The sequence below is a fragment of the Hipposideros armiger genome, unplaced genomic scaffold, assembly GCF_001890085.2.
Source record: "Hipposideros armiger isolate ML-2016 unplaced genomic scaffold, ASM189008v1 scaffold_82, whole genome shotgun sequence".
Taxonomy (NCBI): Eukaryota; Metazoa; Chordata; class Mammalia; order Chiroptera; family Hipposideridae; genus Hipposideros; species Hipposideros armiger.
In genome coordinates, this window is record NW_017731432.1 from 1,076,580 (window position 1) to 1,096,257 (window position 19,678).

The 19,678-nt window shown below is 40.9% G+C and overlaps 1 protein-coding gene across 6 annotated transcripts in view; it reads right to left on the minus strand.

The window, feature by feature from the left end:
* SCMH1 (Scm polycomb group protein homolog 1) overlaps positions 1-16,730 on the minus strand; it is a 151,864-nt gene extending 135,134 nt beyond the window's left edge. For 4 of the 6 annotated variants that reach the window (XM_019643795.1, XM_019643799.1, XM_019643800.1 and 1 more), the window contains exon 1: positions 16,587-16,730. The gene's annotated coding sequence lies outside the window, so the exon portion shown is untranslated. Of the gene's footprint in view, positions 1-8,004; positions 8,184-15,235; positions 15,380-16,586 lie in introns of all 6 variants that reach the window. The other 2 variants (XM_019643793.1, XM_019643794.1) reach the window with 2 other exon arrangements.
* Between the last annotated feature and the right edge of the window lie 2,948 nt (positions 16,731-19,678).

Consider the following 19,678-nt stretch of genomic DNA (forward strand, 5'->3'; position numbering starts at 1 on the left):
GTAGCCCATGGCAACCCACTGAAGCAGGGGCTGCAGCCTACGCCGTCCCCGGTGACCCATGGCAGCCCAGCTCCAGGTTGAGCTGTTGTTCAGCATCTTAGCTGTAGAGGGCAGTGTCACTGGCCCTCATATGTGGGATCCGAACCGGGGCCCTTGGCGTCCCAAGCCAGTTCTTAACCAATGTGCCACTTGGCCGCCCCTGTTATTTCTTAATATGTGTTCCAGATAATCAGACAAATTAGGGAAATACTAGCTTAGGCTAAAGTTTAACATTCAACAAAAGTTTGGTTGAGGAGCCCATACTGTATGAAATGGCAGCTGTTATTTCCCAGTAATACATAGGAAGGACATTATAACAATATTTATTTAGAACATACTATGAGCCCACCGCTGTACCAGAAACCACCATGGTATACAGTGGGCACTGAAAGTTTAAGATGTTGCTTTGCTTTCCAGGATCTGTGTTCTTTCATTTGTAGAAAAGGTAAAACTTACAAATACATCAGGACTGCCAAACCTGTCTGATCAATGAAATAATCTAAGGATCTTTTTTGTAGATTAGGGGTTGCAGACATAGGATTTAAACCCCTATCTGTCAGACAACAAAGCTATTTCCAAAATACGGTCAGTGTAAATAAAATACAGTTCCCTCTCAATATAAGGTAAAAGAGCACACACAAAAAATTAGGTACAATAAAAATAGTCCACTAATTCAAATTTGGATTTAACTAACAGGTATTGAGTACTTACATTTACTGTATTAGACACCTAAATATTTGTTTTCATTAATAAATAATCAGAAACACCCGCAAATTAGTTGACATTTCGCTTTTCAGCCTAATGATTTATTTAAATGCCATCATTAGGGGATTTAACAAATTAAAAGAAAATTGTTAGCACTGAGAATAAAGAAGTCCACAAAAACATTACCTAACATTTCACCAAATTCAACTAGCAGTTCTCAGGAAGACAACTTTGACACCTAAGTGTCAAGGTCAGCATAAAAAGAATCTATTTGCTGTTAAGGCAATTAATAGAATTCAGCCCAAAGAGCCAATTCTTGCTTATTCATTATGTAAAGTTGCATTAAGTAATTAAGTTGAGTGTTGTGGAAATATGAAGGTTAAGAGTTGGGGAATTTGAAGAGTAGATTCTGAGCCAATACTGAAGCAAGAGAACTGCAGACTCTACTGGTATTTGTTTAGTAATGTTTTCTAAGCTTTCTGTAGAGAGGACAACTAGGGTCATTCAATAATTATTTACAGAATATGTCCTTGAAGATGGATTTCTGTTAGTGGTTTTCTTCAAATGTAGGTACAACTAAAACTGATGATGAATACTTAGCAGAACTATACACTATGATTAAGTGAGTTCTCAAAAAGTTTTTTCTTATAATAAAACTAAATCCAAGACTTCTAAATTAATCTCACCCCAATAATCACACTAATCTTATAAAGCATTTGCAGAAAAAATATCCAACTCACACTCATGCATAGTGGTAAATAGGTAGTAGCACTTTTTTCAGTGTCACACAAAAAGCTCAAAAAACTAACATTCCTCTGTGACCTGAGTCATTTTTGTTCACAAACTAATGTGAGGACTTGGTCACAATCTGTCCAAATAATTGCACCGTGCTTTCAATTAACAAGCAATATTATGTAGTAAGAATTTTTTACATTTGTCTGAGTACTCTCTGTTGACTAGCACTTGGCATATTTTGTCATCTACATGTGTGAGACCCCAAGGTGGAAAAAGTTTACATGGCATCTATCTAGAATAATAACTTTGGCACATGAATCGATCAAAAGATGGTAATTTGTTGGTCCCATCAAGTGAGTCAACCAAACTGGGAACATTTTATGAAGAAATGTGCTTTAATTAAATCCCAAATAGCATATACAATTATTTTAATTTTATTATAACTTTTAAAAAATATGCTTTTATTTTAGAACAACTTTAGATTTACAGAAAATCTACAAAGATAGTTCAGAGTTCTTATATACTCCATACAGTTCTCCTATAATTAACATCTTATGTTAGTCTGGTTACAATTAATGAACTGATAGCGATACATTATTAACTAAAGTCCACATTTTATTGAGAATTTCCTCAGTTTTTACCTAATATCCTTTTTCTGCTCCAGGATCCCATCTAGGAAAACACATTATATGTAGTTGTCATGTCTCCTTAGGTTCTTCTTGGCTGACAGTTTCTCATACTTTCCTGGTTTGATTACCTTGATAGTTTTGAGGAATGGCTGTCAGGTATTTTGTAGAATGACCCTCAACTGGGATTTGTCTGATGTTTTTCTCATGATTAGACTAGAGTTATAGATTTGGGGGAGGAAGACCACTTAAGTAAAGTTATAATCACTTTTATCTCAGCTATCTACTGCATAGTCAGCTCACTGAGGGAAGGAACCACATCTTAGCCTCACCTCTGTATCCTTAGTAGGTAGCCAGCGAATGTTTTGGCTAAGGAGGAGAAGGTGGACATACACCAAAGGTTGAGCAGTACAGAAACTTTGCAATTTATTAAAATATAAACACTGACCCTAACAATGAAACTGTTCATATATTCAAATTAAAAAATAATCATGACACTGATTCACTCAAGTGTTTCATTCGTCTAGTCTAGGATCCTTCTATAGTTTGCCTACATTGCTTGGTGAGATGGGATATATTCAGTAAAAAGAAAACAAAGTCAATTCTTACAAGTAAACCTTGCCTCCTTATACTAATCAAGTCTCGGAACTGTATAACACTGCTTATGGGGAGTGTACATGGTGAAATGGAAAGGGCATTAGGGTTGAAGTCAGGCTGGTCTGGGTTTGAAACTGAGTCCTCTCACTTATAAATTGTATGATTTGGCAGATATCTTTATATATAAAATGGAGGTAATATTTCCTACATGCTGGTGGGTGAGAACAATTTGTGTTTGCATGTTACAATGTATCTGACAATTACTCAAAAAATATTATTCCTTTTCTTAGTATGGTATGTTGCACAGAATTGGTATGCTTTAAACATTTTCTGGAATAAAGCAGGATATGTATAAACAAACAAACATAGAAGATGCTGGTTGTTACTTCTATAGTGAATAAATAAATTCTGAAACAATTTCACATGCCTTTATGATTTTTTAAGTATTTAATGAGTGCCTGATATATAGCAGCCACTCAAATGTTTGATGATTCTCCCATCAGATTTCTTGAACCAAAAGTCAAGAGAATCAAATTCCAGTTTTTATGACTCTGGACAAACCATGTCCCTTTTTTAGGCCTTGGTTTTTTCACTGAATAATTGACCTAACAGTCAGAGAACTTGGGAGTTGGGAGAAATCTTAGCGATCAGCTGTTGCAACCCTCTCTTGCCTAAGTCACAGAGCCACAGAATGGCAGACAGGGACTTGAACTGGGACTCAACCACCAAGCCATCTTTCCACATATCATGCTGCTTATAGGGTCTCTCACCTTCTTGCCTATAAAATACTGGAGACTGAACTACTGATCTTTAGACTATCATCCAATTCTGAAATACACTAAATCAACAACAACCTATGTTCTATCTTTATTAAAACCAGAACGTACAGAATAAACAAAATTGTCGATATTAATCCTAGTTAGCATTTTAGAGAAACTATACTATAGACAGCAGAGGATTAAAATTTTTCAATTGTGTTGATATATCAAATACTTAAATATAGAGAGGATCTATTCTGAATAGTTTCCCTGGCTCCATCTTCTCCATAATTGAATGGAATTATAATCATTGGCCCACTGAACAGGTAGACTGAATCAGTATTATTCTGAGATATCCACATCTTTATTATCTTGGTATCTCTTACTGTACCTAACAGCATGATTTTATTTGTTGTTGTTACCCAGTGGTCTCTTTGTAGTATTCCTAATCTATCTCCTTAGGAACTTTCATTGCTGGCTATTCCTTTCTTTTTAAAACTTAACTGTTTTTCCTTGGCATTCAAAACACTTCTTCCTCCTGATTTTGCTTATAATGTAATGATTCAGAATATAGCTTATTGGCCAAGAGCATAGACTTTGGACCTAGAATACCAAAGTTCAAATCCTGGTTCTACCACTTGTTAACCCTGTGACCTTGGACAGTTTACTTAAGTGCCTATTTCCCTACTTGGGATGATTATATCAGTTTTTTGGGGTTTTTTAAAAGATTTTATTGGGGACCTGGGTGAGGGGAACAGTGTTGGGGAATTGGGGAAGGGGACCAGCCAAGTTGTTGTTCTTCAATCTTCGTTGTGGAGGGCGCCAGTGGCCATCTGGCTTCCCATTGGCAGCTTGTGGCCTCTAAGCTCAAGGTGCTGTGTTCAATCTTAGTTGCAGGTGGCCGTAGCCACCATCCCATGTGGGAGTCGAACCAGCAGCCTTGTTGTTAGAACAGTGCATGCTCTATCCACTGAGCCATCCGGGTGGCAGCTCAGCTCAAGATGCCGAGTTCAGTCTTAGTTGTGGGCAGGTGTAGCCCACCATCGAACAGGCAATCTTGTTGCTACATCAGCTGAGCCATCCTGCCACCTGTGGGCAGCTCAGCGACAGCTCAGCTCGGGCACAGCATCACTGGCCATGTGGGAATTGAACCAGCAGCCCCGTTGCTCAGAGCCCGTGTTCTTAAGCCAACTCAACCAATTGAGCCACTCGGCTGGCCCCTGATTATATGTTTTTACGCACATAAATATGCATAGTAAATGCTATACAGATATTTGCTGTTATTTTTGTTCCCAATCTTAGTCTCTTCCTCAACTGCGTTTCTTTGACCTCCACATACTCTACCTGGGGGATTCCATCCATTCAAAGGGGTCTTTACTTCTATCTGGAAGGACTTTTTTCTCCTCACTCTCTATCTAGTGAATTCCTTCTTAACCTTTAAGATCTAGTTTAAATGTCATTCTCTTTCTCTCTCTCTGGGGCCTTTCCAAAGATTATCTCCGTCCTTCTGCCTTGGCAGTCAGTTTCCTTGTGTTCCCATAGTACTTTGAATATATTTCAAAGAGAGCACTTGTTGTATTAGATTGAAAGAAGCTGAGCCATTTGAAATTGCCTATATTAGACCATTTTAGACTTATAAAAACAAAAATTTTACATGATTTACCCTAATAATGTCTCTCTATATTTCTGCTACTCCCTCCCTGCGTTATACTCTCAACAAGAACGATATGCTATTATTTTTTAAATGCATATATAATATTTCAAAATATAAAAGGGACTAGAATAATGAATGACTACCCATATAGCCACAAACTAACTAAAAAATATTTATAAATACAATTTATACCCCGTGTGCTCTTCCCAGCATTATTACCAGTCTTTTCTACCCACCCTACCCTTCAGAGATACACACTACCCTTAATTGATATATATCATTACCATGCATTTCTTTGAACATTTATTATTATGCTTCCCTAAACAATAATGGATGTTAAGCTTTATATAAATGTGTTCTGCCATTTGCTTTACTCACTCAACCTTTTATTTGTGAGATTCACCATGTTACTATAGAGATCTAGTTCATTCATTTAGTTATTGTATGCAATTCCATTAGGTAAGCATACCACAATATTTTCATTCTTTTATTGATAGACATTTGGACTAGTTCGGATTTTCTGTTATAATTAAGTTGTATGAATATTTTTGCATGTCTCTATGCAAACACTGGAGAGTTTCTAAAGGGTATTTACCTAGGAGTAAAACTGTTGGATTGTAGGGTAGGTGCATTTTAGTTCTAATAGATATTGACTAGTTGTTCTTCACCATCGTTTTGCAACTTCAATTACCATCAACAGTGTCCAAGAGTTCCCTTAACTTCACATTCCCACCAATATTTGGTATTATCAGACTTCTTAATTTTTGCCAATCTAATAGGTGTGAAATGACATCTCATTAGAACTTTAATTAGCCTATAACTAATCACTGGTAAATTAGTAATGTTTAATTACTAATAAACATGTAAGTTGCCTCTTTTATGCCTTGTCATTTTTCTATTTTCTAATCTATGTGTAGAAATGCTTTGTTATTACAGATAGTAATATTTGGCTGTTATACATACCACAAATATATTTTTTAATTCTGTGGCTTATTTTTGTATTTTTTAAATTACGCATTCGTCTTTAGCACTGTCATGGCAGTTAGGAGACATTCATATCTGTGGAATGAATGAGTGAAAAACTGAACACACATAAATCAGACAACATTTTTAAGCTCCTATATTCCCTTATATTGGAATTGTGGCCCTCTATGCCTATTAGGCTTTATAAACTTTTATACTGGGCCAGCCATGTGGCGTGTTAGTTAAGAGTTGGCTTGGGAGTGCTGGCTCTGAGCCTCAGGGCTGCTGTTCGGATCCCACATGAGGGCCAGTGACACTGTGCCCTCTACAGCTAAGATGGTGAACAACAGCTCGACCTGGAGCTGGTCTGCCATGAGTCGCTGGTGACGGCATAGGCTGCAGCAGGGCTGCAGTGGGCTGCCATAAGCTACCGTGAGTGGCCGGCAACCAGTGTGAGCAGCCGGCAGCTGGCATGAGCTGCCGTGGGCTGCCGTCCAGTGGCCGTCGACCGATTGCCTCACCCGGGAAGAGCGCAATGATAATACCAACATGGGCCAGTGAAGTGACATCCTCCACAACTAGACTGAAGAACAAAACGACAGCAACTTGTCTGTTCCCCTTTCCCAATTCCCCAACGCTGTTCCCCTTCCCTAATTCCCCAATAAAATCCTTTAAAAAACAACAAAAAAAAAACCCTTTTATACTACAAAACTTATTTTAAAAATTCACTTATTTAAAAAAAAATAAATTTAATCTGGTTTGGAGACTTTCCAGCAGTCTCTTGAGGTAACTGGAAATAAGACAGAGGACCAAAAAATCAGAGTTAGAAGTTTAAAATTCTAAATTATCTAAGACAAATGGTTGTGTACTCTCTTCTTCAAATATCTCCAAGAACAAGTATGCTGGCTCTGATGTTTTCTGCTCTACTTTACAGGACATAGTGACTAAAATAGACTTTATTTCTATCATGTCTGAATGCCCCAGAGGAAATTCTACATAAGCATGAGTGTAAAGCAATTATAATAAGAAAACACACAGAGATGTGCCTATAATACACCAATGAGCAATAGACAGTGATTAAAATGAATGTACAATATGTATATGCTTTCATTTTAAAAGCTAACATTTGTAACATTTATAGTAAATACAGAGGGGAAAAAATACTGCAGCAGCCTTTATATGCTTCAGAATTTAAGGAAATGGATACATGGTGACTTGCAGCAGAACCAGCAGGAGGTTCAGACAGCAAAGAGTCTTAAAAAGGAGGTCATAGGAGGCAATGAATCATTCTGGACAAAGCCCAAACTCTGTAGTAAGACCTGGTTTTGAGTTGTTCTGACATTTACTAGCTGTTTGACATTGGACACAACGTTTAATCCACCTGTACCTCGGTTCGTTATCAGTAAGTAGAGTTTACAATGATCTGGCATTCTACCTAACAGAGTTATTACATGTTTCAAATTAAATAGGAAAATGTGTGTGACATCCTTCAATGATATGGAACTGTAATTATCTGTCCTGTCTTTCTGCACTTTCCTGTCTTCCCCAATGCCACTTACACCACCCCTGAACTTCTTCAGCAGAACTAGATACAGACTCCCCTGGGATGGATACTGTATTTGTCTGCTCGGGCTGCCATAACAAAGACCACAGGCTGGGTAGCTTAAACAACAGAAATTTATTTTTTCACAGTTCTAGAGGCTAGCAGTCTAAGATCAAGGTGTTAGTAGGGTTAATTTCTTCTGAGGTTTCTCTCCTCGGCTTAAAAAGGTGGCTATCTTCTCCCCCTATAGAGGTTAGAAAAGATACACGGTCTTTCCTCTGTGTCCTAACCTCTTCATATACAGGATTCCCCTACTATCTGAAAGTATAGAGTTCCTATGAAACCTTTCTAAGCCAAAAAAGCTTAACGCAAAGAAGCAGTCACCTTTGGGCACATCTTGCTAACAGATGGACAAAATAAATCGAGATAAAGCACAGGTGCTCACAGACACAGTGCAGAGCTATGGCGCGTTGATGCTGAGATGCTGAGTGTAGTTCTTGGGGCAGGAGCTTGGTGGTGCCACTCTCACTGCTCTAGGTATGCGCTGCCTCTGTAACAGCTCACTGCAAAACAAACGTTGAACACTATTTTTGCTTTTAAACCTTTTTTTTTTTTTTGGTAAAAGCAAAAACCCTCTTCTTATTTCTTTCATTTATGTACTACTAATGTAGGTCTTTCATAAAAGTGAAATAGTGTAAAGCGAACTTTCAAAAAGCAGGAGATACCTGTAATATGACACCAGTAATATTGGATTAGGGCCCATCCAAATGACCTCATTTTACCTTAATTACTTCTCTAAAGGCTCTATCTTCAAATACAGTCACATTCTGAACTATCAGGGGGTTAGGACTTCAACATATGACTTTGCTCAACATACCAACAGTGTACAACACACAGTATATGCTCCAACAAATTGCTGATAACCACACCTATGAAACTTTCTGCCAAGGAACAATTAGAATTGATTTACCCTGCAAAAGGTAAATTTTGTTTTAATGGCGTTTGTAATATTCCAAGGATTTAAGAGAAAGGACAAATTTTCAATCTTACCGTTCCAAAAGCAACTCTGTTCCCAAATTCTCATCTTTTCCATCTCAGCCTCTATTCCTGAATTATGTATGTTAAACTTCTCTTAAGCAATGAACTTGGGGACTTTACATGACCATACCAGAAATTGGTGACCTCTCCTTCCATCTCTGAATTTCTGGAGTGTTTATACAGTTACATAACATTTAACTACATTGCTGTGTAAGAGTGAGTTAAGTATGTGTCATCTCGTCTCATAAATGGTGAACTACCTGAGAGAAAGGAGTATGTCTTATTCATCTCTGAGTGATCAACAATATTTACTGAATAAACATAAACTTCTCCAAACCAGAAGCACTCTTCAGGAAGAGAAAATTTCTTAAACAAAGGAGGAGGGACAGGAAAAGTGCAAGGATGTTGGGTTCAGCTTGGGACACACTGACTTTGAAGTAGATACAATATGGAACTGTTTGTGAAGCTGACTGTATGTAGGTAGCTAAATATATAGGTCTACCAGTCAGAGAGGTATCTTGACCATAAGCAGAAATTTGAGTCATGAGTACATAAGTGTTACTGGAAGTCAAGTGAGTGGATGAGATTGCTAAGGGAATGCAGAGAAGAGGGCCTAGAACCAAAGACAGGCAAGAGAAAGGAAGCTCTCACCCAAACAACACTTGGGCGCAGTGGCGAGGGAGGAACCAACACACTTAAGTGCACCAAGGCCAAAAGGAAAAATGTTTTGAGGCACTGGGAATAATCATGAATGTGAAATGCTGCTGCTAAAGCCTCCCCCCGTGTTAGCAGTAGGAGAAGACGGGGGTGACCCTGATCAGAGCAGTTTCAGGGACTCTGCCATTTACTGCGTAATTTGGACAAGTTTCTAAAACTTTTACATCTCGGTTTCCTTTCTTTGTAAAATAAGGAGATTATATCCTCATGAGTGTTTTGCAGATTAAATGAGTAGCAATAATTATAAGGGTAACACATACATGAGACGTATATAGCATTCCTACAATGTGCTGGACACTGCAGAGCTCTTTTATATAGATTACCTCACTTTTTAAAAAAAAAATCACTGAAATCTTAAGGTACTATAGTACCTAATAGGTACAATTATCATCCCATCTTCAGATGAGGAAACTGAAGCTTATATTATTAAGTGATGAGACTAAAATTAGAATGCAATGAAGTGAGAATGAGGAAGTTTATATAGCAAATATATTGGGTTGTCGGAAAAGTCATGACGTAGTTTTTCTGTTTTTCATTGCAAAAATGCGTCATGACTTTTCCGACAACCCAATATATATAACTCAAAAGTTTCAGTAAAGGGTAGGCAGGGGACTAGGTGGTATCTGGAGGGAAACAGGCTTCAGATTTTATTTATAAGATTTAGTTCAACATGGGAGGCTTCCAAGCAGATTTAAATGAAAAAGAAACCAGAAGAGAGAAAGAGGCTGAAGGCAATGTAAAGATGGGAGTCAGAGGCTTAGCTTTGGGCAAGAAAGGAAGCAGCAAGAAAATATAGGCTTAGCTTAAGGAACAGGTTTGACATAAAACCTCACAGAGAATAGGGCAAAGAAATGACAGGGTATTGAAGGAAGGCCCAATGGTATCAAGTGTATAACTGTGTGATTTTTTTTCCAGCAGGGCACAGGAGAGAGGAGAGAGGATACAGGCAAGAAGGAGGAGGTTAGTTTGGAATTTTACCCAGATAGGGACAGGGGGACAATGAAACAAAGGAATGGAGGATAACAGCAAAAGAGTGAATGAAGTAAGTGGCAGACTAAGAAAATTAAGCTAGATAGAAAAGGAAGTAAGATAGGCCTTGATGAGGTAAAAAAAAAAAAAAAGGTCTAGTGTGGACAGTCAAAGGTCAGGTAAAAGGAGAAATTTTGAACAAAGCTGCATGTCTTCATTTATAATTTCAGAGGTGTGCCATTTCTGGGTGATAATAAGGCCCATGGTGTGACTATGGGAATTGATTTGCTAAAAAAATGATCACCTGAGTTGAAGAGGCCACTGTGTTGGACAAACAATCATCCATATGAATACTGAAGTTACTCAGGATGAGGACAGAAATTGAGTTGAAAAGGAAGACTGTGTGTACTGGGTCCTAAATGAGAGGAAAGATCTATACATAAGACGAGAGTGGAGAGCCCTTGTGCCAGAGAGCACAGGGATTTTAAGAAGATGTAGAGATAATGACCTAGAAATAGTGGTATGTGAAAAACTAGTCATCCTTTCTCTCTCCTTTTGCACAGCAGCAGTGTGGAAGAATGAGCTGCACCTACGTGATATTGCCCTCCATGACTAAGGAGAGAGCCTGGCTTCCATTTAAGTCAGAACAACAAAAAAACATCCAGTAAAATGGTTAACCGTGTAGGAAATTGGAGTTTCAGAGAATGAACGGAAAGGTTTGAGAGAGCTCATAGCAAGCAGGGTTGGGGGAGAGGAGAGGAAGAGGAAGCCGTAATCAGCACAAAATAACAGTATAGAAAGAGTCAGAGGGTCTGGGACAAAGATAACAGATGATAAGATTTGCTGGGTTTATATGGCCATAAGTTTATCAAAATAATTAGTTCTAGCAATTCCCTAGTGGCTAGCAAAGCAAAAGGCCTTGGCAAAGGTGTGGTTAAATTCCTTCATTTACAGATTTGGGGGTCGGGGACCAACATTTGAGTACCTAGCATGTAACCAACATTATGTAAAGTGCTTTACACATACTAACATACTAGTTAAACTTTACACCTATGCCTTCTCTCATTTTATAAATAGGAAACAATCAAATCTACCTAGGCTCTGTCACTTGCTGGTCTTAGGACTGTAAGCAGATTGTTTAACCTTTGTGACTTTCATTGTCCTTATCTGTAAAAAAATAAATTTATATTTCTTAGAGTGTCACAAAGATTACATGAAATGTTTGTGTACGTGTGTGTATGTGTACATATCATGTGTGCACATACACACACACACACACACACACACACACACACACACACGAAAATCAATTGGCACTTCATAGATGCACAGTAGATGTTAGTTCTCTTCCAAGTATCTTTAAGGGACTTCAGCTTTGCTGGCAGAAATGAATTTTTTTTCATTCCCACGTTATAAATGAGGGAACTGAGGATCAGAGAGGCAAAGTGACCAGCCCTGGGTTATATAATTAATACTTAAGAGATACCGAGGAGCGCAGGCTTCTACTCAAATCTAAATCAGTATAGTAGTATAAAAGAAGACAGAATTTGACATCGGACCATCTTTAGTCACTTTCTACCAGAGATCTTATATGTTCCTTAACTCCACTAAGCCTATCTACCAAACAAGGTTATTGCAAAGATTAAATTACAACTACAAAACAAATCATAGCACTTATTTTTTTAAGTTAAAATTGGCCTATAGAGGAACTTACTTTCAATGTGAAATTTCTTACTTGGTTTATTTCAAACACGAATCCAAAGTTTCTGAATTAATGGTTATAAATTCTACAGACAGAAAACTGAGGTAGGGAAAGAAGATGCCCAAGCTATACCTCTCTAAAATCTGGAATATCTAGAATCAAGTCCAAACTCCACAGTCTCAGGTCTTTTAATGCTATTGCCCCAGCTCATCTCTCGAGCCACATCTCAAACTACCGACTTACACAAATACAATACTCAAATCTTGGCAACTATCAATTTTTAACAAACATGCCTTATACTTTCCCCACTTTGCATCTTCACCTAAATTATTTAATCTATTAAAATTTATTCTCCAGCGCCCAAATGAAATTCATCCTGAGTGTTGATGCCTAACCTTGTTTCCAAATGTTTAGAATGATGACTCCCTCCTCTGAATTCCTAAGTCACTTTGCTATTCCTCCCTTAGAGAACTTATTGCCATATAATTTAGGTTAAGAATGAAAAAAATTTCATTTCTGCCAGCAAAGCTGAAGTCCCTTAAAGATACTTGGAAGAGAACTAACATCTACTTTGCATCTATGAAGTGCCAATTGCTTTTCTAGTGTGTGTGTGTGTGTGTGTGTGTGTGTGTGCGCACACACACATGATATGTACACACACACTTCATGTAATCTTTGTGACACTCTAAGAAATAGGAATTTATTTTTTACAGAGAAGGACAATGAAAGTCACAGAGGTTAAACAATCTGCTTACAGTCCTAAGACCAGCAAGTGACAGAGCCTAGGTAGATCTGATTGCTTCCTGTCTACTCACTGATCATCAGGAAAAAACCTCCATTGCCATTGTCATTACGTATTAGCAGAAAGGATCTGACGTAGGGTATCTGCCCTCCTACTTTCTAAGACTAAGAACAGACTCTTCAGAGCAAACAGAATGATTAATATGAGTCCTGAATAAAGAGGAAGAGGTCAGAAGCTTGCTTCGAGGAAGGAAAAGTAAAAAATCATTACTTTTCCACTCTCATGTTTAAAAACTCCTCCTCCTTTGAGGTTTACACCATCTGGCTATATCACTCTCTACCCTTCTCCTCATCCGTCATCCACCACCCTCCAGATTAATCCCCTATCCTCACTGCACCTGGGTCACAATCTTCCTCTTTCCTACATTCTAGCATCCCAAATCACTTCACTATCCACACAGAAGACTCATTAAATACATTGGCTTCACAGTTCCTTGTCATACTCCACTTCACTGACCTTCACCTCTGTGTACTTAAGCTACCCACACACAGAGACCTAGCTGTCATCTATTAGGTTGTTGGGAAAGTCATGACGTATTTTTCTATGTTTTTTAATGCAAAAATGCATCATGACTTTCCCGACGACCCAATAGAACAGCTCCACATCAGACAATTTAACTTCCCCTTCCAATTTAACATTCCATTTTCTGACTACAACCTCCTTTTTTTTCTAGTTTACTTCCACATTTGCTCATTGATCTAACTTAAGAAATCATTAAAATCTTCAAGTCCAAAACTGAACTCATTATCCAGTGTTTCCTGTCTCAGTTAATGTCCCCATGAACCCCCTAGAGACTCAAACCAAAAACCTGAGCATCATACTGGAGTCCTCACCCTCTCATCTGCACATCCAATCAATCATAAAGCCTTCATTCCTTTCTCCTTATCCCTATGACTATATTTAAAAAATGTTATTCAACCATGTCCGATAAAAACCTTTTAGTGATTTTTTCAAAAATCATTCATTGAATGAATTGCAAGAAAATTTCAAGATGCATACGAGGTCCACCTATGGCCTCTACCTGTATTTCCAGCCTCACAATTTACCACTTACATCTTCACTGTATTTTCTTAGCAGTCCCAAACTGCTTGTGGTTCTCTATTCGAGCTGTTCCTTTTCTCACATTGGTGCCTTTTCTCAAGCGTGTTGCCTTTCCTCCAATAGTGTGTTCTCTGTTTGAAGTACACTTTTCACTCACCTTTGCCTGACTTACTCCTACTTACCATTTAAGATTTGGGTCAGGTGTCATCTCTTCCCAAAGCCTTCCCTCAAGTCCTGGGCTAGTCAAAGTGCCCTCACCTTGGGGCATTACATGCATGAATCTTACCTTTTATTCTGAGATAACCTATTTTAGCATCTAATTTATCGGCTGCATAAAGATGGAAAATGTATCTTATTCATCTTTGTATACCAAATTAAACATAGCACAGTGCCTGACACACAGTAGACACGTAAATGTAGATAAAATAAAGATAAGAACATGTTGAGCTTAAATTTTCGGTGGAATATTCACACCAGTTCTTTCTCACAGTTTTTAGGATTTCCTACCATTAACTTCAAGTCCTTAGAAGGGAAGCAACCAGAGCCTTTCCTGGGTCTGTACAGTTCTATACAGAACAGTGTTATATAAATTTTTATCCAACTTACAGAAAAGGGCAACAGCATTTGCACAAACATACCAGAAATCAACACTTGACATGCATACTACAAGCTTCAAAAATACTAAACAACTAAAAACTGAAGACATAAGAACGAAGATAAAAAACTGATTCTGACTGCTGTTATGTGCTTGTCTGTGTCATAAAAACAGTGAAATTTTGCTTAGAATTTGAACAAGGTCCCAGATACAAGAGCTTGGCATTTTATCTACAAGGCCATCACAGCTCTGCTGGGCTTAAAAAATTACTACAGAGTTAGTTGCTCAGGCAGAGATTTAGGACACTGGTAAGAGACCCTTTTTAAAATCTTAACCCCACATACCAAGGATAAGTGATTTAAAGAGCAAGTAAAAAATAATGCTGGTAAATGAGCAACAAAAAATGTTCTTTTTAATAGTAATTTTGGGCCTTCTGCTGGCAGTTAGAAATAGAGCAAAGAGTTCAATGTAATAAAGCATTTCCCTTTCCAACTAAATATTAAATTGCAGTTTGGCACCAAACTGGGTCTCAATCCTTTTTCAGAGTAAAAATAATAAACTCTTCTATTTGTATGGTGCATTGTGACACTTTGATATACATTAGCTCATTTGATAAAGTGTTTATAGACATTGAAAACATGAGAGAAAACCCAAAAATCTCCACAAAGTATGATCTCTTTTTGTTTGAACAAACAGTACTAGATTTTTTTTTAAGCTAAAAACAGTACAGAAATAAGGAAGGAAGAATTACTTTTTATTTAAGCAGGTCTATTCTTGGGGCCAAGGAGCTTCTTGGGGCAACTTAGTAGATTTTGTCTCCTCACTCATATTAAGCAGCTCTCCTTCGAAGGGGATATGGACAAACGAGAGCTCATTCAGAGACGGGACCAGAGAACTACAGCACATGAGAATGGAGGGAAGGAACTGGAGTTAGTGAAGACAACACAAGACTACAGGAACATGATTCCTTTCTTCAGATATCTTAAAAGAGTGTCCATAAGGAAAAAGAACTAGGAAGAATGGGAGATAGCTGTTTCTTTCAACCAAAAATATTTCTAAAACCAACGCAGTCTAGGAACAGAATGGGTTTCCATGGGAAGAGATTAGTTTCCCATCTCTGCGAGGAGGCGTTCAAACAGATAGGTTAAATAAATTATTAGGCTAGAATCTGGGATTTTCAAAGCTACTTTGGTATGGGATGGGAGAGACCCTAGATGACTTTAAATTCCCTTCCAGTCCCGAGATGTTCTGGGGTGCAGCCATCTCCTGGAAACCCTTTTTCATTCCTCTGGGGCTGGCCCACAGCAGTGCCCACGTGTCCAGCCCTCCTGGCAGCTTGCTCACCTGGGTGCCCAGCGGCTTCTCTCCACCCCCATCCCATCCCCACCCCCCAGGTCTGAGGTTTGAAACCGGCTCTCCCCGCCCGTTTCCGGAGGCACACGTGAGTTGTCCCCGCGCGGCTCTCGCGGCTGGAGCCAGCTGGAGGATCGCTGCTGTGACAGCTCCGAGCCCTTCGCACCCCGGACCTTCCGTTGGGCCAAACCTCCCGCCGACCCCGGTCGAACCGGGACCGGGCTGGCGAGGACCCACAGGCATCTCTCAGCTCTTGAGACCGCACAGACCCACAGACCCGCGGGCAGACTGACAGCCACTCCGACTCCCGGCCCTTGGCCCCAAGCCAGCCCTCCCCGGCCGACCCCAGCCCCGCGGGCCTGGACAGAGCGGCTCCTACAACGGACCGCCCTGCGATGTCAAACCGCCAAAGGTCGCCCTGGCCATCGGTTCCCCGCGCCGGGGCCCCCGGGAAGCCCCACCGCGTCAGGGCCGCCAGCGGGACACTGGGCCCAGCCGGCTCCGCCGCGGATGCAGAGCCGGGAGCCGGGGCTCCAGGCCCGGCTGACACGGCGGCGAAGGGCCATGGCCGCGTTCGGACCACCGACAGGCCAACCGACCCCAACAGACCGACAGCCGGGCCCGGAGGGGCGGGGGCAGCGGGCGGCCAGGTCCCACCGCCTTCTCTTCGCCCCGGGCGGCCCCTGGTGACCCAGGCCCCTCAGGGCACGGGCTGCCCCGGCTAACGGAGGCGGCTGCGAGGCGCTTACCTGCGGGCACCGGGCGGCGCGGGACGGCTCACTCCTTTCCCGCCGCCATGTTTCCGCTGCGCAGGGAGCGAGAGAGGACGCGCGAAGGGGGCGTGTGGGGGCGGCTCCGGAGGGCGACAGGCGGGCGGCGGGGGGCTCCACGGACCCGCCCCCAGCCCCTCCTGCCGCGAGGTGGCGCGCGCCTTGGCTGTTGGGCCCGCGCGAGGGCGGGGAGGTGGGGAGGCGGAGAGGCGGGGCGGCGTGGGGAGGGCGCCACCGTGCGGTGTGGGGAGGTCGCCGCCCCTGACGGGCTCTCGCTGCTGCAGCTCTCGGATGGGCAAACCGAGACCTGAAGAGAGCGCTGGCACTCGGGTTCGAATCCAGCCGCCGCTTGTCATCCGCTCCGAGGCCACGCGTTGGCTTGTGAGGGATATGGCGGACCTAAGAGCGGTCAGGTCTCGGCCCCGAAGCCCGGCGGATGCGCGACGCGCAGCCTCGTGCGAAGAGTGGACGCTCCCGGGCTCGAAGCCCTGCCCTGCCCATGACCAGTTGTGATGGATGACCTTGAGCAATTGACTGCGCATCTCTACCCCAGGGCCTTTATCTCTAACGTGATAGCGCTTAATCCAAAGGGATGGTGCGAGGATAAAATAAATAAGTTAATGCTTGTAAAGCCCATGGAACAGTGCGGAGATCTAATAAGTAAATGCCCAGGAAGTATAAGCTCCCATGGTCCTTCACCGGTTCACCCATGCAACAACCACGCGTTCAACCCTAGGTGCCAGGTCCTGTACGTAGGGCCGTTATTTCAGTGCCCATGAGCACCCTGCTACACTCCTTTGGCTAACCGCCGCCTTCACCCCAGATTAGCCCTATGTTAGCAGTGAGGAAACTGAAACTCAGGGAGGTGAAGCTGCTTGTCCAAGGTCACCCAGCCAGTAAATGACTGAATAAAGATGCATCTCCAGCCTTTCTAACTTCAGAGCCTGTGTTCTACCGGTCGGGAGTGGTCAGCTCTGTTAGGGTGGGTCAAAAGAGGCAACCCAGAGTCAAACACTATTCAGTTTAGCTCTTGAAAGAGTCTGCAAGGGGAAGCAAATTTCAGGCAGAGAAAAGGATGTGTGCAAAGGCATGAAGACATGATACCGGTGTGACTGGTGTGGCCGAAGTATGGGAGATGTATGGATATGGTGATGCTACTGATGAGGTTAGACAGGGTGAGGAAGACACAGAACTTGGAAGGAGGTCCTTGTATGTCTAGAATGGCATCGAATGTCTTGTATGTCTAGCTTAGAATTTATTTTGTAGGCCAGTGGTTTTCATATTGCGGTCCTGGGACCCCTGGGTGTCCCTGAGTTCCTTTCAGGGGTCAGTGAACTCAAAATTATTTTTATAACAATTTTAAACATTATTTGCTTTTTTCACTCTCATTCTCTCACTGGTGTACAGTGACATTTTCTATAGAACATAGGACATATGATATTGCAACAGGTTAAATGCAGAAACAGATTTTAGAATCCAGCTGCCTTCTTTTAAGCCACGTGTTAAAGAGATTTCCACAAATGTATGAGTATGACGCCTCTCTTCTCATTAATATTTTGTTTTAGAAAACAGGTAGTTTTCATTAAAAATGCATTTATGTTAACATGTAATGTGTTTATCATTGTAAATTTTAACTGAATTAATAAAACTTAAGAAATTTCTCAGTTTTAATTTCTAATATAGTAAATGTTGATAGAAGTAACCAAGTGCACATAAGCTCCTTGGGGTCCTCAATAATTTTTAAGCGTTGAAAGGGGTCCTGAGAACAAAAGGTTTCTGAATGCCTGCTATTGGCAATAAGCTATGGAAGTTTTAAGTAGGGGAGTGACTCAATCAGATTTTCATTTCAGAAAGAGATTTCAAGATCTAAGCCAGGCCTGGAGACATGAGCTCACAAGGCACAAGCATTCCAGGTAGAAGGATAGAAACAGGAAAGTGCAGGGCTGGTAAGCAGTAGAGCTAGGACCTGATGAGTCTGGTCTTTTTATTCCTAATTGGGTATCGCCTTACCACCTGACAGGTAAGCACTAAGGTGAGCATTTTATTCCTTTATTTCCACTCCTGTGTAGTGAAGATTTTGCTCATGTTTGCTGTGAATGCTGCTGCTCTTTCTGACCCCAGCACTGTGTTACCTCTCTTCGTTGCCCATTTTCTGAGAAGCAGTCAAATCAGAGAGGCAGATGAGAGGAAAGGAAGAGGTTACCAATGGTAGCGTGCATGGGCATGGGAATCCTGGCAGAAGTCCTCCCAGGCTGCCCAGCCTGGGGTTACCCTTCACATACTTGCAGAGCTCTTCAGGCAATGAGAGGGAAAGCAATTGTATCAACACCTCTGCTGTCTGGAAAGCTACTTTTGAAGAGAAGTTCTCCCAGAGTGCTGAGGCTCTGTTCCTTTCCCGTTAAGAAAAAAAAGAAGCATGCATAGCAGATGAAAATATTTTATATTAATCTTGAAAACGACATGAGATTAAACGAAGCACAAGAGAAAATGATACAATCAAGAGATGGGATAAACACGAGATATATGAGGCTGCTGCTAGTGTAACAGCACACTGTTTTACAGCAAACACTATTAGAAAGAATACACTTTAATGGTAAAAAGTATAGTATAGTAAATACATAAACCAGTAACATAGTTGTTTATTATCATTTTCAAGTACTATATACCATATATAATTGTGTGAGGTGTGATAAAAAAAAAATACGGTGAATGCTGCTGCTGAATGCCAACCAATGGAAATGTAGGGATCTTTAATACCGGAAGCAGCTTGTGGAACCTTAGTAAGTGTGTGACTTACCTAGTAGTTTCAACTTCTTTGGGTGCAGTCAGTCAGGTGTGAGCTATGGTTGAGGGAAGGTATGTTTTAAAGTGTGCCTTAAATCATCCTCCATCATGACAACACTCCATGTCACTTCTGGTATACGGCAATTTCTGTTAAATAAAAACGATGGTGTGTCCTCATCCACTTTATTCATGGGATCTGGCACCATGCGACTTCTGGCTCTTCCCCAAAGTAAAAATGATTCAGGACATTGAGGCAGCCGTGACAGCACAACTAAAGAAACTCACAA